Source organism: Notolepis coatsorum (genome assembly GCF_963971535.1).
Source record: "Notolepis coatsorum genome assembly, chromosome: 12".
In the NCBI taxonomy this organism is placed as follows: domain Eukaryota; kingdom Metazoa; phylum Chordata; class Actinopteri; order Aulopiformes; family Paralepididae; genus Notolepis; species Notolepis coatsorum.
This window is the reverse complement of record NC_140176.1, coordinates 103,462,716-103,486,496: the sequence shown is the minus strand read 5'-3', so window position 1 is coordinate 103,486,496 and position 23,781 is coordinate 103,462,716. Positions and strand designations below refer to the sequence as shown.

Below are 23,781 nucleotides of genomic sequence, written 5' to 3'. Positions count from 1 at the left end.
CCGTCATTCCATCCAGGTAGAGGTCTGAGGTCTTAGGTTTCAGGTTTTTATTTCGACACGCAAAAACATATACCGATTTTACTAACTAATACAACATGGCTGTACATTATGTTTGGGATCCAGAGAGCGACCCACAGTTTGATCCCGAAGAAGAAGAAGAAGGCGATTTGCTACAGCGAGGCTTACATTACATCGTTTCCGATTGGTAAGTTGATTAATTGCACTATTAGTTACTTACTGTTATATAATAGTTGTGTACTTCTGTCGCACGCGGCCCGTCGAAAACACACACTCACTAACGTTAGATTGTACTGACACTAACCCCCAAACAACAGCGATCGAGGCTTACGTTACATCGTTTCCGATTGGTAAGTTGATTAATTGCACTATTAGTTACTTACTGTTATATAATAGTTGTGTACTTCTGTCGCGCGCGGCCCGTCGAAAACACACACTCACTAACGTTAGATTGTACTGACACTAACCCCCAAACAACAGCGATCGAGGCTTACGTTACATCGTTTCCGATTGGTAAGTTGATTAATTGCACTATTAGTTACTTACTGTTATATAATAGTTGTGTACTTCTGTCGCGCGCGGCCCGTCGAAAACACACACTCTGTCCCGATGAGAGTCTCTGCTCGGAGACTGTTGCTTCTGTGAACAGTGTGACTGAAAGATAAAGATGATTGACTGTTGCTTCTGTGAACAGTGTGACTGAAAGATAAAGATGACTGACTGTTGCTTCTGTGAACAGTGTGACTGAAAGATAAAGATGATTGACTGTTGCTTCTGTGAACAGTGTGACTGAAAGATAAAGATGACTGACTGTTGCTTCTGTGAACAGTGTGACTGAAAGATAAAGATGATTGACTGTTGCTTCTGTGAACAGTGTGACTGAAAGATAAAGATGATTGACTGTTGCTTCTGTGAACAGTGTGACTGAAAGATAAAGATGACTGACTGTTGCTTCTGTGAACAGTGTGACTGAAAGATAAAGATGATTGACTGTTGCTTCTGTGAACAGTGTGACTGATTGTACTGACTGACACTAACTGTACTTGACGATTGAAATTGGGGGACCCTGATGTAAACAAGACGAAAGTCTTTCTCTGGCCTCCATTGATTGATAATTTCATTCACCCTCAAATCTACTAGGTGCACGTGCGGAAATTGTGAACGGATGCCAACAGAGACTGAGAATGTATGCTGCATGGAAGTTCCACAGGTAAAGTAGTAACACAAACTTGCATCTTGGTAGCACTGAAAACCATGCATATGGCTAACGATTTAATTTTCTATATATATAGGTCAGACGTCGAATTAACCAGGAACCAACTGGACTACTGTGCATGGTTGATCATCCGGGATTGGATCCAGTGTGCTTCAACCCCTATACCATCCAAATGGCAACTAATATCTACAAGGCAGATTTTGGCCGGATACCAGAAAGCGGAATCAATAAGTAAATAATATTTATTACAGATTTATATATTTTTTTACAGGTGTTTCTCCATCTTGCATCTCTCAGACTATACTAATCTTTCTTGCAAACACAATCTAATCCTTATTGCACATCACATATAATCAATGCTTGCTACTGTCCAATGACATGACATGACAAATGGTTATTTCCCAGCTTTTTTTTTTATTTTATTTGTGCATAAATATAATACTTGATTTTCTTCAGCCGTTTCAGATATATCGCGTACAGATGCTTTGTCGCGTGGTGCTTCGGCTACTTAGGCCGCAGAGTGAGGGTAGTAATCCCATCCTGTGTCGTGGTTCGAATCCGCACAGAATTTCCGGATGTTGATGGTGTCTATACTGGCTTCAGACCGGTACAGGATTGAATCGTGACACATAGCCGGCTACCGCTTCTTCCATGGAAGGCCTGTCGAACTGTGCGCACAAAGGTTCTGGGATGGCAATCGCCTCTACCACCTGGATATATTGTTGGGGGTCACGAACGACGGAGTCAAACAGGAGCGCCATCAGCTGGTTGACATAGTCTGTAAATGAGAAATTGTTATTTGTTTTGTCATGTTAAAAAGGTTATTATTTATTCAATTTATTGTATTCCACTGTAAGTGGAAATATTTTTCTATTTATATAGGTCATGTGTGTGCAATAATAAATGTTGATATTTTTACTTACTGAATGTCGCTGGGATTTTCCTTGGTTTTATTGTGTGTCCACCTTTTTTGGCCTTTGGAAAACTCATCTTGTACGCCGGCTCTCCAGAAGCGTTTATGGCTTGCTGGCGATTTGAGTTTTCATTGAAATGCATGGCAGCTAGGTATAGTCTGAAAGGAAAATTTCAATAAGCACAAGCAATATATTTGTAGTTGATCTGAGGTTATCTAATGCAACATAATGAGTTATTTGACAAATCAGGAGTCCATAATTAGTCATTTGTACACAATATAAAATACCTGCAAAGCATTCCTATGTACGAAAAAACCACGTTTTTTGGGGCAAAACGTAAAATCACACTGTGATAGGACTCCAATGAAGACGTTTGATGGTGTGGACTCAATTTGGCGACATCTTTGATGATCCTTGTGTTTAGCAAAACCTTCTCGAGCTGGTGGGCCGGTTTTGAGTCTAAAGTAAAAAAGAAATTGCATTCAGATATTTCATTAGAGTATATTACAGTAGATTAGAATTATTCAAGCAAGTATACATTTGAAAATCACACCAATCTAGAATGAGGACATAAATAAATATTTTGAGTATATATTCATGATGAAAGACAGACAGACATACCAGGTTTAACCCACTTGCTACTATCTCTTGATACACGGTCAGCATGAAGACAACGCGGATAGAGTGGTTCTTCGTCGTGTTCATGTACATTCATCATGTGATTGAGACATGACTTCCACCTAGCAACCCTCTCATCGGCAGACTTCGACGTGGCAGCTGTCCAGTAGAGGTGGTTTGAAATGTGCAGGCGCCACTTTTTTATGACCTTGCAGTCTTTCGCCTGTGCAATTTTGTCAAGCTTCTTAGACAGACCTTGAATTACATAACATAACATAACATTACATAACAGTCGTATGACATACATGACATACAGATAGACAGTACTGCTACATCTACATTTTTTGACATACCAGATTTGCAATTACAGTACTGGTTGGGTGGGTGGGGGGGGGGGGGGGGGGGGGGGGGTTGGTAGGAGGGGTGGAATTGAATGTGGGATGCCTTTCGACATACCTTTGGCCACGTGCCACACATCGTAGAAGTGTTTGATGTCGTGATCTCTCAGGTACTTTTGGATCTGCGGGTGACGGTCTGTGACAATACAGTCCAAGGTCACGGATTTGGCGTCCAGAAGAGCGAGGCTTCTCCTCAAGCCCTCCAGTTCCATATGGTAGCTGCCTCCCACCTCATTGCTCTGGAACAAGGAAGGGAATAGCCTTTTCAAAATTCCACAATTAACATTTCCTAACCCCCGCTCACACACACAGCCAGCCAGACCACTTCACACCCCGCTCACACACACAGCCAGCCAGACCACTTCACACCTACAGCGATTCAAGATTCAAGACCGAGAGCTTTGTGTTCGTTTGAGCACAATGAAGGGTGCAGTGTCTCTTCAGACTTGTTAATTACCTGAATTAGTTGGACGTCTATGACATGATTGGTGGCGAGTTCCATCACAGAGTAACTTCCGTACTTAGCACTGTGGCCTGTTGAAAATAATAATAACAATTTCAATCAATGTAGTGCAATATTAAAAATGTATTCATAAAGTAGGAATTTGTCATTGGGGAGCTTTTTCTAACCTGGACTATCGGCTCGCATGTCACCGCCGATTATCACGCTTTCTTTCTCGCTTAATCTGGCGAGGGTAACGTCTTGGTCCTTGGTCCACAAACTTAGAACAGCAGGTTCCAAGAACTTCTTGGCGTGTACCCGAAACGCTCTGTACTTTATTGTGGAGACGTGTAACGCATTTAGGACCTAAAAGAATAAATGAATAACGCTTTGTTAATATGCACGTGTGAATCACAAACAAAAACATAATGTATATCTGACTTGTCAATCAAATCAATCAAATCAAATACCTTCTCCATTTGGGTGAAAGATGAGCCAGTAAAAAAAACTGCTGCAGAAAGCTGAATATTTCCAGCTGGTGTGCTGCCGATGAGAGGCTGACTCGCCCATTTACGGCTGTATTTACAACCGGGGCAAACTTGGGAGACAGCCAAGAAGGTCCCTCGCGTAGTTTTGGTGATATGACATTGAGCATCGCACACCGGACACTGTTGAAATAATTCCAGTAGACTGTCTTCGTAAACGATGTATTTCTGGACCTCATAGATTGGTTTTGACGGTTCCCTGCTTGAGAAAAACACAAATAAATAACACGGCACAACTATATAGCTTTTGTATTTTTACGGGCCATGGAGATGTTTGTAACAACTAACTTACGCTAGAATCGAGGGCTCGCTAATCAAAGAGTCAATGTTGAAAGTGGAATCCTGCGGCTCTGGAACATCGATCGAGCTGTCGGTCACTCCATCGTCATCAGACTCCAGTCGTGGTCTTTTACTGGGTCTAAACCCCTTCACAGGTGTTGACGTGGATGGTCCCTGTTGATTAGACCAGTATCCAGTATTTTGTGTCCCCACCGAGAGCGACACGACTTTCGCCTGAACACCTATTTACAAAACATAGTTTAGTCAAACAAGGGATTTATTGATAACTTTGCTCACTCACTCACTCACTCACTCACTCACACACTCACACATTGTGACCTGCTCTGGCGTAACAGCAACATGGTCACCACACTAGAGCTAGCATTGTGACCTGTGTAACACCAACATGGTCACCACACTAGAGCTAGCATTGTGACCTGGTGTAACACCAACATGGTCACCACACTAGAGCTAGCATTGTGACCTGGTGTAACAGCAACATGGTCACCACAATAGAGCTAGCATTGTGACCTGTGTAACACCAACATGGTCACCACACTAGAGCTAGCATTGTGACCTGGTGTAACAGCAACATGGTCACCACACTAGAGCTAGCATTGTGACCTGTGTAACACCAACATGGTCACCACACTAGAGCTAGCATTGTGACCTGGTGTAACACCAACATGGTCACCACACTAGAGCTAGCATTGTGACCTGGTGTAACAGCAACATGGTCACCACACTAGAGCTAGCATTGTGACCTGTGTAACACCAACATGGTCACCACACTAGAGCTAGCATTGTGACCTGGTGTAACACCAACATGGTCACCACACTAGAGCTAGCATTGTGACCTGGTGTAACAGCAACATGGTCACCACAATAGAGCTAGCATTGTGACCTGTGTAACACCAACATGGTCACCACACTAGAGCTAGCATTGTGACCTGGTGTAACACCAACATGGTCACCACACTAGAGCTAGCATTGTGACCTGGTGTAACAGCAACATGGTCACCACACTAGAGCTAGCATTGTGACCTGTGTAACACCAACATGGTCACCACACTAGAGCTAGCATTGTGACCTGGTGTAACACCAACATGGTCACCACACTAGAGCTAGCATTGTGACCTGGTGTAACAGCAACATGGTCACCACACTAGAGCTAGCATTGTGACCTGTGTAACACCAACATGGTCACCACACTAGAGCTAGCATTGTGACCTGGTGTAACACCAACATGGTCACCACACTAGAGCTAGCATTGTGACCTGGTGTAACAGCAACATGGTCACCACACTAGAGCTAGCATTGTGACCTGTGTAACACCAACATGGTCACCACACTAGAGCTAGCATTGTGACCTGTGTAACAACAACATGGTCACCACTAGAGCTAGCATTGTGACCTGTGTAACGCCAACATGGGTCACCACACTAGAGCTAAATTTGATTTGCAAATACAGTACTGTTTGTGATACTGAAGGAGTCAAGAAAAGGGAGTATATACATTTGACTGTATATACTGTATATATACTGTATATTGACAACCATACTGGGTAATTTACATTGGAGGTGGGGGGGGGGGGGGACACTATACAAACAATCCACATTCCTTTACAGCTTTGGGTGAAAGCGGTGGGTGAAGGGGGCCAATCTAAACAATTCTGGGTCACATTATTACACATTATTACATTACATCACACTGAGTTACAAACCTACCTTGACTCTTGACATGCGAACGAAGTGTTTTCATAGAAAGCTGTGTACCAACAGAACGAATCTTTGGGTTGTCTGTCTGGCAACTGAAGTCCCTTGAAGCAGGAGAAAGGCGTACATTGCCGCTGGAACTTGTGGTGGCCTAAGAGTTACCAAATCGTAAATCAATTACAATATAATACAAGCCACTAAATATAACGTTACCTTGTTTACCTCTCACTAGTTGTGTTCTTTTATTTAGAAGTTATGACTAGCTTGCTTCAATAGTTTTCTATAACGTTACTTTATAAAGAGCAGCAGTTACTATAACGTTAGATGGTATTTATGATAACATATCTCACACGACATATCTACTTACTATTTCTTGTGTCGGGTCGCGTATTGAAGGCACAGCTCTTTTGGTTAGCACCAACATGGAGACCACTCCAGCATCAAAAATACCTTGATTGGTGACGTCGTCGGCGGAGAAATGTGCAGTACAAACCCGAGTATTAGACGTTGCAACGGAACTTGGAGGGTCACCAAAAAGGAACTTGTTCCATTGTTGGCGAAGTTCGGCATCAACGGGGAAACTGTGCAAAGACTTCTCGGTAGCTCTACAACCAGGAACATTACATCTGCGGGGTTTGCTGCTCATCGTGAAATTGAGGCGAGTGACGGCAATTTCTGTTTCCAGGTTGTATCGGCTCCAGGTACCAAGAATGGAGGCGGGCATTAGGTAAAACCACACAGCCAATCACATCACCTTGCGCTATAAACAGCGCCCTGTGACGTTGCCCAGCTCGTCAAATCAACATGACCTGATTTACTAGAGGCAAATAGGGGATGGGCTGTAGCTGAGGAATTCGTCAATATAGTATTTAGGCCCAAAAACACATTGATACGAACTCCTATTACTATAATACAATGCTAGAGACTGAAAAATGACATTTATAACGCATAGCCCCTTTAACTACTGTGGGAGTATTGGGGGAGTAGTGATCAGCAGGACTCACAGTGGGATGCTCAACATAATGACCAGGTGAAGACATGAAGTGAAGTCCTTTCGGGCTGAAGACTTCTTCTAGGCTTCTTTCCTCTCTCTTTCCATTTAGTGGGCCTACTAATTCTGACAGGGGTGTTTTTGACACTATTATTATGTGATCCTAGCCCAATTGCAATACTATAGTACATGGAGGAACTATTGTGGTAGGGGCTGGGATCAGGAGGACGTCAATGGTTGAGGGACCTGTCAGCACCAGGCAGAGCATGGGCGAGTAGTGCCACAGTCTGGGTCTGCTGTGAGACATAGGAGGGAGGAGAACAGTGATGGATGCTGTAGGATAGGTTGGAGGAAAGTGCTCGGGCGCCTGCAAAGTTTAAATGGAGACCATCTACTGCAAAGAGATTGTTACGCTGCCAGAAGAGGTCAAAGTTATTTATAAAGTTCACATTGTGGGTACGACAAGCGGACTGGAGCCAGGTGTTTAGGCTTAGCAGTCTGGAGAAGCGGCCGAGGCCACGGCCAGGAGAGGGGGTGGGGCCGGAGATACTGACGCTGTAGTGAAGATGTTTCAGTACACCAAACAGCTGGATAAAATCATGCTTTAACAGCTCAGACTGCTGTTTCCTAACGTCATTTGTACCTGCGTGCACTATGAGCGAATCAGCAGTGGGGAAGGATGTCATAACCTCTTGGATTTTATCCGTGATGACCGCCACTGTGGCACCTGGAAAAACCACAGTGTCTGCATTTTTTACTGAGACGCGTCTGATTATCGAGTCGCCTATTATGATTGTCACTGGTGGAGACGGGGACAGTTTTGAGGCCAGGCGAGGCCTTGGGGGACCGGATGGTCTTGGCAAAACTGGCTGGGAGACCTCAGCTGACTTGGGAGAGAAAGAACAACCAGAGTGTTTTTTAACTGCTAATCTTAACAGATGACGTCGCTCACTACTTTTACTGGAGGACTGGGCAACGGCCGAGGTGATCGAGGGGAAGTCATCATCCAGGACAGAGAAGGGATTGGCAGTGAATACCGGAGGGGCGGACTGGTGAACATGGGGGATACGGTTTCCCCGGGGATGGCCCCGACCAGCCAAAGACCACGGGTCCGGGGTGGAGCTTGTGGGGGGCCGCTTGGACTTAGCTCCCTCTCTGGTCCATCTCTCTTCAGGCTGTGTGTACAGTACTGTCTTACCCAACTCCTCCATAACTGAGGTACCAGCTACACGACCCAGAAAAACCTCTGGGTCAGATGAATCGGCACCAGGGGCTGGTTTCTCAGGGATAATTGAGTCACTCAGGTCATGTCGAAGGATTTTTGATGCCTCAAACAAAGAGTCCAAGAGGTGCTCATCTTCCTTGATACTGTAGAGCATGGATATTCTTCCTTCCAGCATGGACACTTTCTGGGTCAGGCGGAGGCATCCATCGCATCTGGGAGGTGAGGTAGGCATAGTGCCCTACCTTGCAGTCCACAGGACCGAGGCAGTGAAGCAGTCCCAGGAAGGCTGACCCAGACTGGTAGTAAGCAGGCAGGCAGGCAGGCAGGCAGGCAGGCAGGCAGGCAGGCAGGCAGGCAGGCAGGCAGGCAGGCAGGCAGGCAGGCAGGCAGGCAGGCAGGCAGGCAGGCAGGCAGGCAGGCAGGCAGGCAGGCAGGCAGGCAGGCAGGCAGGCAGGCAGGCAGGCAGGCAGGCAGGCAGGCAGGCAGGCAGGCAGGCAGGCAGGCAGGCAGGCAGGCAGGCAGGCAGGCAGGCAGGAGACCAACAGGCCAGACACAGGTTCCCTCAGGTAGCTGCTGGTAGCAAGCTGCTGCAGGGCTGGTGGGTAGCTGCTGGTAGCAAGCTGCTGCAGGGCTGGTGGGTAGCTGCTGGTAGCTAGCTGCTGCAGGGCTGGTGGGTAGCTGCTGGTAGCTAGCTGCTGCAGGGCTGGTGGGTAGCTGCTGGTAGCTAGCTGCTGCAGGGCTGGTGGGTAGCTGCTGGTAGCTAGCTGCTGCAGGGCTGGTGGCAGTGGCGTCATTTCAGTAAAAGGCAAGGTATGGCGAGGGGCGGGGGGGGGGGGTTCCCCTTGGTGGATTTTTTTTGTCAAATCAGTTGTGCAATAGTCGCTTTTGGTGAGTTGTTTCTATACAATTCAGTTTAGGTATGACACAGGACTACACAAGCATTTTTAGTATAGAAATGTGTCAACAGACTAAAGCAGGGAACCACAATATTTTGCATACGAATTATGCAGAATGTAATATCATAACTGTCTATTACTTTTCTTGCAATTGAGCCAATTTTCCTTAGGTACGGTTTTGAGGTGTGTGTTCAACAGAATGTAGTATCAAAAACACATTCACAAAAAGTATGGGTTACTGAATGCTGAACTGCACTGTTATAATCACTAAGCCGTTGTAAGACCTTACCTGTGTCCCTGTATCACTTGTCTCTGCTGCCCTTTGATTAAAAAACGTCCCTGTCCATTTTCCTTTTTTTTGGGCATATTTCAGTTAGTCACAGTAAAAGTCACCTAGTAAAAGTGAGATAATTGACAATATCAAAACATGCTAGGGCTGTACCGAATAGTTCGAAGCTGCGTTCATAATGTTGACATTCGAATCCTAAATCAACATAAAAATTGTAAAAAAAAAAAAAATGTTTTTTTACATTTTTATTTGTCAAGGTATGGCGAGTGCCATACCTTGCCATACCAAATTGACACCCCTGGCTGGTGGGTAGATGCTGGTATGGCTATATTATTAATTTGTGAGAAATCTCTTAATGTTGTGAGTTTAACCTATTAACCCCTCCCCCTCTCCCCGTAATATAAGGAACAGGAAGTGATTTTTTTATGTCAGTAAGAGTTTAGAGACGTAACCTAGGCAGAAAAATAAAATAATGGTTTAATTTAAAACAAGTGTCTCATTCTCCGTTGCTACTTTACTGTTTATTGGACTACCAATCCCCCACATAGAGATGAATGTTGGTTTAGTGTGAACGCAGCCATGGCTGCTTTTTTTTTTTTATATAGCGCTTTTATCCAAAGCGCTTTACAATTTACAATTTTACCCATTCATTCACACACAGACGGCGGAGGCAACCATGCAAGGTGCCAACCTGCTCATCGGGAGCAATTAGGGGTCAAGTGTCTTGCTCGAGGACACATCGACAGACACGCTGCCCAGGAGGAGCGGGAATCGAACCGGGAACCTCCGGATTGCCAGACGACTGCTCTACCACCTGAGCCACTGTCACTGTAGTGTAGTGCCTCTACACTATATATATAATATATATATATAATATAATAATTATCTCCATCAGGTCGGTTCTGTCCACCTGTCTATCTCTGTCCGCAGCTAATCTCACAATAGGGCAGTTTTGGACAAGTATTTTAAATTAATTCATTCTATCATTGAAATGCATATATTCAGTATGAAGTTACAGCTTTTCACCACAAGAGGGTGATATTACACAGGTTCGCTGGTAATCAGCTCTCTGGCACCTGTTAACAATATATAGACATGCCATAGTGAACCTATTGTCATTGATATACATGCATTACAAATATTTATGAATTAATTATTGACCATTGCAATAAGCCCCGCCCCTTTCATAGCTCATGAACCGTTCATCGTACAGACTTGTGGGAGGGGTTAATGAGTGGTGGGGGCTTCCCCTGGAAGGTTGGTGGTACCGTTAAAAACGGGCGTAAAAGCTGTTCAGCTCATCCGGTAGGGATTGATTGATTGAAAACTTTATTAACAGATTTCAGAATGGGTACATTACAGTTCGGCTCAATACAAAACAACTAAGAGGATGCAGACCAGAAAAAAACCTTTGTCTTGTTTACATCGGGGTCCCCCATTTTCAATTCATCAGGACATTTATGACATATACACAACTCACGCCACAGCCCTCGTCTGCTCCCGGCTGCCCTTGGGGGGAAGGAAGGACGACGGGATGGGTTAAGCGCAGAGGAGTATCGCATCGGCGATCCTAAAGACAATGCATGCGTGTGTGTTCCGGTGTGTGTGTGCCGCTAACGTTAGGTTATGTAGATAACCAAGTTCTGTTAGTTATTGTGCGCTCAGCACCAGTTGCATATATCTCGCTTCAGCATATATACACTGAATAATTTCACAAATGTACCTTTAAATGCCAGCATTCATCTGGCCACACCCCCATCCGCTTACCTATATAAGCAGGGATGGTGCCACACACTCATCTCCTTCCCAACAAATTTCATCACAATGAAAAATCAAGGGCCGCAGCGGCGTCCTGGTGCTGAGCGCACCATAACTAACAGAACTTGGTTATCTACATAACCTAACGTTCTGTTCCGTTATGGCTTCGCTCAGCACCAGTTGCATAACAGGAGCTGAGCGGGAGCCATAGCTCGACAAATACACCCCGCTGAGGCCCCCCACAGCCATCAGATCAGGGAGGGCCGAGCCCCCCCGACCCACCCTAATGGAGGGCACCCCCCCTATTGGTGGCTTCACGGGAGGGCAACGGACCCGACCGTGCGAAGAGGCACTCAAGCAACTCAACGCACAGGGTGAGCAGAGCGTGGCTTGACCCCACGACTACACACACGCACAACCCGCATGCCACCCGGGAACGAACGGAGGAAACAACCTCGTTACTGCCCCCAGAATCACGGGGTCAAGGGCAAACCCAACCCCGTGGTAAGGCCGTAGCAGCGGAGCGCGAAGGAAGACCCAGACCCACCAAAAGGGCTGGACTCCCTGGAATGGGGGCCCGGAGAAGTCCATGATGCCAGCATCAAGACCCCACCAGGTGGGCACGTAGTGCCCCGCCCTCCACATCGCCAGCGTATTCGGACAAAGGCCCCTCAGCCGAGCGGGCCCTGTCCCCCCAATAGTACACCGCCTGGCACACTGACCCTGCAGAACAGGCAGTCAGCATGGCCGTAAGCACACAAAAAAGGTTAACCAACGGAAGCAGGCAGCGCACCGGGGAAAAACCAGGCAACAGGCTGTTAACCCTAGCCTGGAGACTGCGAACGAGACAGGCGCCAGAGGGGACAGCTGAACACAGCCGCCCCGGCGGAAGGGGCGTATGCTGGCGTTGTTGCATGACCAAGCCTCCATTTAAAAACCCCCACCCAGAGGGGTTGAGGCAGAGAAGGCTGACACGACTGGCAGACGTCATGAACGTGCAGGGGCACCCTTAACCGGTGAACCCGAGAGTTGACACTGCTCCAACACACCAGGGAATCAACCACCTTGGCGTTTACCCAATGCGGCGGTTGTTCCTATAACCCCTCAAGAAAAAACTCCAAAACACACCTGCGGGTATACACCGGCTATACCGCAGTACAAGTGTTTCAGTTTTCAAAAAAGGGTTAACCCAGGCCTACGGGTTGACGAAACATTACTTCGGACCGGGCCTGGCGGTACGGGAAGCACAGGGCCACCAGAGGAGGTCAAAAACCACCCCCACAGGCCCCTCTTCGCCATGCGTGAGAGAGGAGCGAAAAAGAATGGAGAACCAGCCCCTAAGCACACCGTACTTGGTATTCCCAGGCGGTCTCCCAACCAAGTACTAACCAGGACCAACCTGTGTAGCGGCCGAGATCCGACGAGATCGAGCGTGCACAGGATGGCATGGCCGTAAGCCATTACGACAGTGCTGAGTAAAAAACGTACCCAACCAGGGTCTCCATAGCGCTTAACCCTGTGACACCCGGACCGACCTGGCATTTTCCCCCCTGAAAAAAGCCCAAGTCCCTCAGGGTACCAGAACAGCAGATCTGCATCCCCGGCGGACAACGGGTTCAACTGATCCGGACCAGCGTGACCAGAACCAGTCCCGTGCCCTAACCACGCTGACATGCCTACTCCAGGAGAAAGGGCAGATATGCGTGTCGATCTTAACATGAAAAGAAGGCGCCACCCAGACGTTTGGGCGAACCGCGCCTGGTGGCCCACCCCAAGGGCGTGAGACCCCTCTACATATGTTCAGATCCATTCCGTCATCATCCCCCAGACATGAACGAGAATCCGTCGAAAACCGACCCAGGTCGTGGGATTTGGTCGTCGGAAGAGGAAAAACCCCCATCTCAGTTGCTTTATAAAAACGCCGTTTTAACCACAAGCAACCAAGGCGCGCCAGTCAGTCGCCATCACATGGACCTGAACAGCACACGGAAGTCCTACCAACAGAGACGTGCACAGTGACGTACTCTATGGCGGGGGAATTCCTGCGGTGCACACGCCCAATATACCAAGCCGTGGGACCAGGAAACTCCCTCCCCCCCCCCCCCCCCCGTAACGTGCCGAACCGCCACGTGACGGGAACTTTGAAGGACAGGGGGTGTACCCCTGACCGACAGAAACGAGGAGGAGAGGAAAGGTTACCAGTTCACCCCTTTACGAGCCCACACCCATGATACGATGTAATGACAAAAAGAGAATATGACACAGTCATAGTCAGCTCTATGAAGTGTTTGACAGCTCCACACAGCGCATGAGCTAACCTGCTATCTGATTTTTACTAAGGAAAAAACACAGAATAGAGAGGGCTCTAAGAGCCCTGGTCCAACATACACATGTGCTTCTGTGGCCAGTCCAACCCAGTTGTAGGTCACATGACACACACAACCCATCATCACCTACAAAAAATGGCAAAAACACTCTACAGAGGAACGCCGTTTTTCATAATGAGAGAATACATAATTCTCGATTAGTATCGGCCACAGGCCTTGCTAAGCACACACGAGAGCGACCAAACAATCTTTTCTTCTAGGAAAATAAAGTTTCTCCAGCTGTTTTAGCACAACCTCAGCAATCAAGCTAAGGGTTACATCGCATCCCTACCACACAAAAGACACAATTTAGTGCACAACATGTCTGATAGGAGGATGAAAAAGTCCCCAGGGAACCGGGGGGAAACACAATCCTCTTATTTTACCCTTAAATACGGCCAGTTAAAACAGGAAAACCTGTTTAATATGTGAACACACTGTTCATTGTCATCACAGGCTGAGAAAAGAACATTCTTTTACTCACTTGTCACTAAGCATAGCTTCATAGGTTAGTTACCTTAGTTGTGAGTACACGGTACATAACAACACACATGATGTTTCTCACACAACAACCAGATCATTTTCACATCTGTAACAACCCGATTTGCACGGAGAAGCTAACTGCCAGTGACAAGACAGTTCACACATAACTCGCGTCGTATCCTAAATGCATTGCAGCAACACACGTTTTGGGAAAACATCGTCATTCACAAAACATTTAGAAAAGTAAAACCAGAAGACGTGTTATAAGGTCTGGCCAACCTTGTCCTACCCGGAACGTAGATCAGCGAAGTGCAGACTCAAGAAGACCCCGTAGACAACACAGCCGATCCTGTGTTGCTCGAACTGGGCAGCGTCGTCGCTCCAACCAGTCGCCACAGTCCTCTTTGTTGACGCAATCCCCGTCCAGGCTCAGGGCAGGGTCGACGAACATCCCCTGTCAAGGATGACGTCGTAGTCAAGAGTGTAAAACATGTTAAAATCAAAGCACGTTCAACAGAGTAGCATTAAGCTAACGGCCGCTCCAACCGTTCAGGCGCTACTGCCCCTGCTCGCGAGACGGCGAGCTAACGGCGCACGCGACCAGAAGCAAACTCGCGGCGGCGCGCAAGGAGCTAAAGCTACCCCGCGCCAGGCCTAGGCCTATAGCAGCAAGCTAACGTTACCTAGCGATCACGACATGCTAGCGCCGCAGCTAACAGCTGACAGGCTAACAGTAGGCCCAACCTAAGTAGGCCATGCAGCGATCCCAGCAGGCTAACGCAGCAGCTAACAGCTGACTGGCTAACCGTAAGCTAAGCAGCTATCACCTGAACATGTATACAATGACATAACACTCACCCAGACAGGCCGCCGTTCTGAACCTCTCCTCACTTTTTAAGAGAAAAGATAAACAAGATGTCAACACTGCTTTACAACGGTGATTTTACCAACACCCGACGGAATCAGCACAATACCAAACTGGCCTGTGTAGCTGACTTGAACATGGATCTGCCGCTATCGCACATCCATGCACATATCTCCTCGTGAAGGAATACTCTCATTTGGATATGAAAGAAGGGGCTTAATACGGGACAGAGAGAAATCCACTCGTCCAGAAAACACAGGGATCACCAGTGTTAATGGTCGCGGCCCACTAGTTAAACTAAAATGGCTTCAGACCAAGGTCTTCCGTCGTCTAGGAGACTGAACAAAGGACCCTAGCCTGGGCCCGGTTTCCATAAACATTGTCAATTAGTCCCCATAGCACTAACAGACAAGTGGAGCCTGCCAGCAAAACACTACTCACCCAACCTGGAACGCACCGCTTCTCACAACAGCGGCGCGCCACTACAGTCCCTGCACCGCCGGAGGGTTTCACTCCGTCCAGCCGCATCCAAGAAGACTGTAGCTGGGAGGTATGTAGCGCTGTGAACCCCCAATACGAAACCGGTGGAGTTTGTGGAATGATCACCATCTTCCAGACACTCCAGTACGAAGACAATATCGCCGTATTTTCTCGTTTTAAAATAGTGAGAGAGAAAATAAAGATATGATGTCAACGTATCTCCTTGTTCTTCCTTTCCTCGTAAACATTGCTCTTCCAGCCAATATTTTTCTCCACGTCAAGTGGGCATATAGCAACACGTTGCTTGTGATGAAATTTGAGAAGGAGATGAGTGTGTGGCACCATCCCTGCTTATATAGGTAAGCGGATGGGGGTGTGGCCAGATGAATGCTGGCATTTAAAGGTACATTTGCGAAATTATTCAGTGTATATATGCTGAAGCGAGATATATGCAACTGGTGCTGAGCGAAGCCATAACGGAACAGAACATTGAGTGTCGTTGCATGCCAATTAAAGACCTCTGCGACAGGTCCTGCATTATTATTATTATTATTATTATTATTATTATAGATATACAGAACTGTGTAATAAAAAGACATCATAAAATATTTACATCCAAAGGGGAAGAAACTGTACATTGGTGGGGGGGGGGGGGGATTTGGACATTTACCGGGGCCAGTTTCTAATTGCAGCCTCCCATAGGTGCTCTTTGAGAGTGGTTTTGAAGGAGGGTAGGGATTCACATTCCTTCAGGGAGGTGTAGTGGTTACGTCATTGCCGTTTTTCGTGTTCCACCCTCTTTGGAACACAATGCATTTCCCCATTGCCCATTTCTAAATCGTCTCGTTTAAAACAAATAAAGCATTAACATTGGCATGCTGTACCTTTCTGTGCTTATTCATCCACAATCTATAGCTCAACATGAAAATATTCGCAATTAATCATAAAAGAAAATCGTCAAATTTTATTTCAACTAAAAATGCTTACAAAATAATGTTAGTGATAGAATGGAACTCATTTTGTGCAAAAATTGAAAGCTTTTCAATTTCCATGCGGCAGAATTGTTACAATAGCCGATAATCCATTTTCCCAATGATAAAACCCTATATGGGTGGAACAACCAGTGACGTCAGACGGTCAGACTACACCTCCCTATAGATGTGGCCTAATAGGGAGGTGTAGTGGTTATGTCATTGCTGTTTCCGGCCGGTCCACCATCTTGAAAACGCAATGTATTTCCCCATTGCCCATTTCTAAATCGTCTCGTTTAAAACAAATAAAGCATGAACATTTACATGGTGTACCTTTCTGTGCGTATTCATCCACAATCTATAGCTCAACATGAAAATATTCGCAATTAATCGTAAAGGTAGCAAAATGACAACGTTTATGTTTTCGTTCACTGAGAAACTACACTGGAATTTGGCGCTGCTGACTGACGTCACCACAGCGTAGACTCCTGACTTTAGTCGCAGACCTAGGATCAGATTTCCCTTACATTCCATAAGCTTAACAATTCGTGGTTCCGGTTCCGGGTGGAGAATGGGGTAGACGTGTCTGAGCCACGCTGCCACTCCCAAACTTTTATTTTGCTTTAAAAGGCCTATTTTTTTTTATTTCAAGATAATTGAACCACCACTATACATCATCCATATCTCTGCCTGTATTATTCGACCAAAAAAAAGAAAAAAGAAGAACGAGCGTGATGGCTGAGCGAACCTTGAGAAGCGGGGCCGGCCCCGTGGACGGAGCTACCATGGCTAAACTGATGGAAGAACTCAGGCTGGCTTTCACCACGGAGTTCAGAACGGAGTTCAGAGCGTTTACAGCCTCGCTCGAAAACCAGACTCGACGGATTCCAACTGGTGGTCGCAGACCATACCCAACGCCTGGCCTCTGTGGAAGACGGCATGGATACATGGTCTGGTAGGGTGGTGGAGCTGGAGGCCAGATGCACAGCTCAGGACGAAGTCATCGGCAAGCTAAAAAACAAGCTAATTGATGTCGAATCACGCAGCCGGCGTTCTAATATATGCATCCTGGGCCTGGATGAATCCCTACACAGCAACCGTCCTAGTGTCTTTTTCGCAGAGGTCCTGGTGGAAATCATGGGGAAAGACGTCCTCGCTACACCACCGGAACTCGACCGATGTCACAGGACACTAACACCCAAGCCAGCGCCCGGCTCCAGGCCCAGGGCCGTAATCGCCCGCTTGCAGCACTACAAGATCAAGGAGATTATTATCCTGGAAGCTCGCAAACGGAGAGGGAATCTGACATACAGAGGGAAACCAGTTTCAATCTTCGAAGACTACTGCCCCGAGGTGGTCGAGCAGCGATCACACTACCGAGATGTCATGGGGCCCCTGTACAAGCGTGGATTTAAACCATCGCTCCAGTTCCCCGCGAAGCTCATCATCAGAGCCAAGGATGGCACAAAGATACATCTAACGTCGCCCAAGGACGCCGTGGACTTCCTGAGGACCCGGCCCAGAGAAACCCCGACCCCGACTCCGGCACCACCAGACCCGGACGCGAACCCGACAGACCCGATGCCGGCCTCATCAGATCCAGACGCGGTGGTAGCATGACTCTGGGCCGTTAGCATCCTGCTACGGCTATCACACAGAGAGGGGTTGCATTTAATATTTTATTACATATGTGGTTATGGATGATTACTTGATGTTAGGCTTCGCCTGGAAGTTTATCGTTTTCTTTTCTCTCGCTATCTGACATAAGGGGAGGAGGGGGACAATTCTGTTGTATATGACTGTTGTACTGTTGCACGACTATAGCCACGGGCTAGGATGCTAAGTGCTAATGTTGCGTTTCGGAGGGAGCGGGACCTATTTTGTTTCGGATATTTCTGCCACGCCTATAACTTTTACGCGCTATACCAGCGCCCAGCCGTGTTTTGGTGCATTGCCACCGGGATGCGTTTACTGTTGCTTGCACATTGAACGAACTGGGGTATCGTGCCGGGCCGCGGCTATTCAAATCCCAACCGGTTCATGCGACCCGCATGGCTCCCGTCAATATCTGCTGCTGACAACGTGCTCGCTGGAGCGGCAGACGGCCCCTGCACAGCGCCCTCCTCTGGCGGGGAGGCCTAATTGTATGAGGTCAAACCAGCGTCAGGGGAGATAACAGACCCTCGGACAAAGTATCGCCCCCTCCCGGCCTGGTGGATGTACTGCACGCCTGTTCTATCGCAGCATGTCTGGAAGATACAACCCCCCCCCCCCCCCCCCCCTTACCAATAGTTCTGGGCTCCAGCCGTTGACCTTACTAATGGCTTATGGTTCAATTCGAATTTTCTTGTTTACTTTACACTTTGAGGCACTTTTGTATATAGGGGAATGTGGCAGTTAGCCACTGAGATGGTTCTACGAATGGTAGGTTTGAATTCTCTGGAAATGTTGGTGAGTCCCTGTGATGTTGGGGAAAGACCCACTGGTCCCACACCCTTATATGTTTTTAATGTCATTAATATTTGTTTTATGTATGGCTCAAAGTACATGTGCATAGTGTTTAAGATAAGTGAATTCTGCATGCCCACAGGCTTGTCCAGGTCTGCCCCGCCTACACACCCCTCAATATTCTATGGCTACGGCTAACTCTGAGAGCTTTAAACTCTGCTCCTGGAATGTTCGAGGTCTTCAGAAATTAGCTAAGAGGAAGGCGATTCTGACCTTTTTAAAGAAGGAGAATGTCTCTATTGCTTTTTTACAAGAAACCCATATGGGGCCCAACGACACCGCTAAACTCCAAAAGAGTTGGGTGGGACAGGTCTTCGCCACAAACTATTCTACATTCAGTAGGGGAGTGGCCATATTGATCAACAAAAATCTCCTCTTTAGACTCATAACTTCCTCTTTAAATAGCCATGGCCGCTATGTGATTATCAAAGGGGTTCTTAAGGGTAAAGAAATGACATTTATGAATATATACTGTCCCCCAGGCTACTCCCCTGACTTTCTATCCAAAATATTTACTGAATTTAATGGCCTGGGCCCTCATTCATCAACGTGGCGTAGAAAATCTTCTATTTCCACACGTAAGCACAGAATGTAGAATCAGTGCACGCACAGAAAAAACGGGATTCACCACACGTGTGTATGCAGGTTCTACGCACACCTGTCATGATGAATATGACTTTGATCCTACGTTTGAGCTTGTGCACTGTTTTAAGTATTTGCATACCAGAACCGCCCCGATTAACCATATACGGTAATGGAATACCCCCATGAAATGTGGAAAAATGGACTAAGCCGAGGGAAGCGTGTTATGAGACAGGCTGACAGACGTGTACACTTACGGTGATGTCGGATATGATATCTATTAACCATTGCTGCCTGGGCAGCGCAAACACTAATAAAGACCGTGCTGGAATATGACTGCCTTTTCCCGTGTTGTTTGATTAATACCCAGGGATTAAAGTTCTCCTCAATTTTATTCCAAATCGCGATGGATCTTCTGTCAATTTTCTACCTGCTGCATATGATTTCTAGAGGCATACTACAATCTATTTTGATGTCAGTATTGGGTAGCCTATATAAACAATAATACGAGAGCATATACAAGAACAATGAATCTCACTGCATGTATGATGTAGCCTGCCTTTCAATACATGAACTTGAATTCCATCATGTTTGTGTGCGGGACTCACAAGGCTGTTGTCACAATGGGTGGTACCGGTACAGTAATAACAGTCTACACAATATCACGATGGACCATGCCATAGTCTATGTTCTATTATGACATGATCTGTGAGACAAATGTTCTAGAATGTTTGATTAAGATATCATACTCTGACAGCATGCCTATGATCAACAAAAACGCAAACTTGAATCCCATCATCATATTTACATAGTCTGTACACTATCTGGTGTCATTGCAATGCGTTTTTTATTCTTTCTTATACAGTAAAAAGGGGGAAGAACTATATAAACCATGCTGCATTCATTCTGAGAGAAAGATCTATTATTCCAAATGCTATTTACAGGGTTTTGACCATAATTACACTACTGTTGCTATTTTACAATGAACTATAATGAATTACGGTTCATACAGAACATGCCAGTGTTGAAACTAATGCACAGAAGCTCATTTCCTTGTTGTAATAATATATTCTACCACTGGGCGTCAGCTAAGTGTGCTCCGAGCTGTGCGTACACATAAGCACGAAGTCAAGTTCAAGTTGAAATTGATGAATCCCACTCTTTGCTTAGAAATGGTCGTACGCACAGGTTAAGCACATATCTGTGCGTAAGACACGTTGATGAATGAGGGCCCTGGCCTCTGAGAATGCTTTTGTGGGCGGAGACTTTAACTGTCACCTTATACCGTCTCTTGACAAACTCCCACCCAGTTTGGCTCCCCCTTCTAGGCAAGCAAAGATGCTCACCTCCCTATGCAAAGACACTGGATTCTCAGATGTCTGGAGAACCCTTTGCCCATCCGAACTGAAGTTCACCTTTTTTAGCGGCCCACACAAGAGCAACAGTAGAATAGACTATTTCTTCATCCCTTCCTCTAAGCTCTTTCTAGTATCGTCCTGCACAATCGGAAGTATTGTTTCATCGGATCACGCCCCTATATATCTGGTCTACTCCCTGTCAGAAGAGAGGGCGCTGTCGAGGCGTTGGCGCCTCAACCCATACCTCCTCAAGGATGATATGTTTGTCGAATCGGAATTTAAAATGTTCTACTCAATTAACTCTCATTCTACGGATAACCCGTCTCTGCTCTGGGAAACATCCAAGGTATTTTCTCGCGGACTGATTATGTCTTACGTATCATCCAAGAAACGCAAGAAAAATGAACAATGCAAACTTCTTGAATCCAAACTAGCCGACCTTGAGAATCAACATGTTTCAAACCCAGCCCCGGCTGTGCTTATAGAGCTTACGGCCACCAGAACTGCGTTAAACACTCTTCTGATCCAGGACGCCGAATACTCTCTTAAATTTGCCAGACAGAGAATGTACGAACACGGTAAACAAGCCTGGTAGGTGCCTAGCTAACTTGGCAAAAAAAAGGGCTGACACCCAAGTAATAGCCTCAATCTCGGACTCCCACGGGGTCAGGTCCTTTGACACCAAAACTATTAATAAAGAGTTTGCCTCTTTCTATGCCCAACTCTATAGGACCGAACGACCCGACGGTGCTCTCTCTGACATGCAAGCTTTTTTCGCTGACTTGCACCTCCCTAAGGTATCGAAAGATCAGAACTTGCTCCTTAACGCCCCAATTACAAAGGAAGAAGCTCTGTGTGCCCTTAAGGCTATGCCATCTGGTAAGGCTCCGGGCCCGGACGGTTTCGGATGCGAGTTCTATAAGGAATTTGGTCATATTCTTTTGGATCCCCTGCTGGCAATGCTTAATCACTCCTCTGAGGTGGGGATATTACCCCAGTCCCTACGGGAAGCTAATATTTGCCTTCTCCTTAAGAAGGGTAAATGCCCTGAAAAGTGCGCCTCCTATAGGCCTATAGCCCTACTTAATTCGGACCAAAAATTGCTCTCCAAAATCCTGTCCATGCGCCTAGAAAAAGTACTCCCTTTTATTATTAACAAAGATCAGACTGGTTTTATTAAGGGTAGGAACTCTACCGACAACATGAGACGGCTCCTTAATATCATCCAAATGACTCGTGAGACAGACCACGGTGGTTCTGTCTCTTGACGCGGAGAAGCCATTCGATCGTGTAGAATGGCCGTATTTGTTTCTAACCCTCGCTGAATTTGGCCTAGGAGATACTTTTATTGATTGGGTCAAGGTTCTTTACAACTCACGGATGTCGGCGGTCCTGACTAACGGACTTAGGTCTAACAACTTTCCTCTACAACGGGGGAACCCCCAAGGGGATCCTCTTAGCCCTTTACTATTTGACATGGCCATAGAACCACTCGCGCAGGCCATAAGGCAGTCAGCCGAGATCTCAGGTATTAGAGTGGGCGAGAGGGAACACAAAATCACTCTTTACGCGGACGACATACTGATCTTTATATCTAAACCTGACTCTTAAATTCCATGTCTAACCCGCATGATTTCCACATTTGGAACCTTCTCGGGGTACAAAATTAACTTTTCCAAATCCGAAGCAATGCCACTTGGGACACTTAAATCCATTCCGATCCTGCCCGAGCCCTTCCCATTTTGCTGGTCACCCTCCGGCTTTGTTTACTTAGGAGTATTTGTGACACCCACCTATGATACATTGTTTAAGGCCAACTTTCCCCCCCTCTTAGACACCATAAGGGCAGACCTAGTTAGATGGGCCCCCTTACCAATCTCCTGGCTGGGTAGGATAGCCCTCGTCAAAATGAACGTACTCCTCAGACTATTATACCCTCTCCAAATGATCCCAGTGCTGCTGACAAACAAGGTTATCAAGGTGCTAGAAGGCTGGCTAAGCCTTGGAATGGGAAGAAACCGCGTCTGAAAATGGCCAAATTACAGATGGATAGTGAAGATGGGGGTCTAGACCTACCTAATATTAGACATTACCAACTAGCAGCACACCTTAGGGTACTTGTCGGCTGGTTCAGCTCAGACCCATTGTCAATCTGGCTGGACATTGAATCGTCGCAATCTAAGTCCCCCCTATGGAACCTACTATTTATGGTATGGCCTATTGAAAGCGGAATTTTTTAGATACCTACAAATTAGGCAGTTTATCACCAAGGACACCTCACTTTTAACTAACAGCTCCACCTCGCAGGTGGAGAAAGCCCTCTGCTTGCAGATCCCCAAAAAACAAATATCTATCTTCTATAGTACTCTAAACCTTAATTCATCTTTATCTTCCCTTGTTACTAAACAGTCCTGGGAAAAAGACCTGGACATAGAGATCACAGATGTAGACTGGCAGGATGCATGGACCTACGCAAAAAAAATCTCTGTTTGCAACCGCACCAAGGCTATTCAAGTTAGAATCTTGCACCGCATTCATATTACCCCCGCCCTTAAGAGTAAAATGGACCCCAATACATCCCCACTTTGCTTTAAATGCAAGATAGAGACTGGAAACCACGTCCACTGCTTTTGGACCTGTGTAAAGCTTCAGAGCTATTGGTTCGACATCATAGAGGAACTATCTGACATATTTCACACCCCCATCGAGCTGGATCCCCTCTGCCTTTTACTGGGCCTCCCAGATATTCATATTGCCAATTTCAAACATAAGAGACTGTTCAATTTGTTGACATTTGCTGCTAGGCAGAACATCCTATTGTTTTGGATCAAGGATGAGGTCCCATCAAAGAGGTCATGGCACAA

General features: G+C 46.5%; 4 long non-coding RNA genes across 4 annotated transcripts; 1 reads left to right on the top strand and 3 right to left on the bottom strand.

Moving 5' to 3' along the window:
- Positions 1-1,324: 1,324 nt before the first annotated feature.
- Positions 1,325-2,161, top strand: LOC311238539. Its single transcript, XR_014620377.1, has 2 exons — positions 1,325-1,465; positions 1,691-2,161. It is a non-coding gene; the product is annotated as an uncharacterized lncRNA (long non-coding RNA).
- On the bottom strand, positions 1,874-2,555 carry LOC311238538. Its single transcript, XR_014620376.1, has 3 exons — positions 2,436-2,555; positions 2,158-2,306; positions 1,874-2,012 (listed from the first exon to the last, which is right to left on the bottom strand). It is a non-coding gene; the product is annotated as an uncharacterized lncRNA (long non-coding RNA).
- A 777-nt stretch (positions 2,556-3,332) lies between these two features.
- Positions 3,333-3,871, bottom strand: LOC311237702. Its single transcript, XR_014620305.1, has 3 exons — positions 3,795-3,871; positions 3,622-3,698; positions 3,333-3,403 (listed from the first exon to the last, which is right to left on the bottom strand). It is a non-coding gene; the product is annotated as an uncharacterized lncRNA (long non-coding RNA).
- Positions 3,872-4,215: 344 nt separating this feature from the next.
- Positions 4,216-6,273, bottom strand: LOC311238557. Its single transcript, XR_014620379.1, has 3 exons — positions 6,158-6,273; positions 4,444-4,672; positions 4,216-4,350 (listed from the first exon to the last, which is right to left on the bottom strand). It is a non-coding gene; the product is annotated as an uncharacterized lncRNA (long non-coding RNA).
- Positions 6,274-23,781: the final 17,508 nt, after the last annotated feature.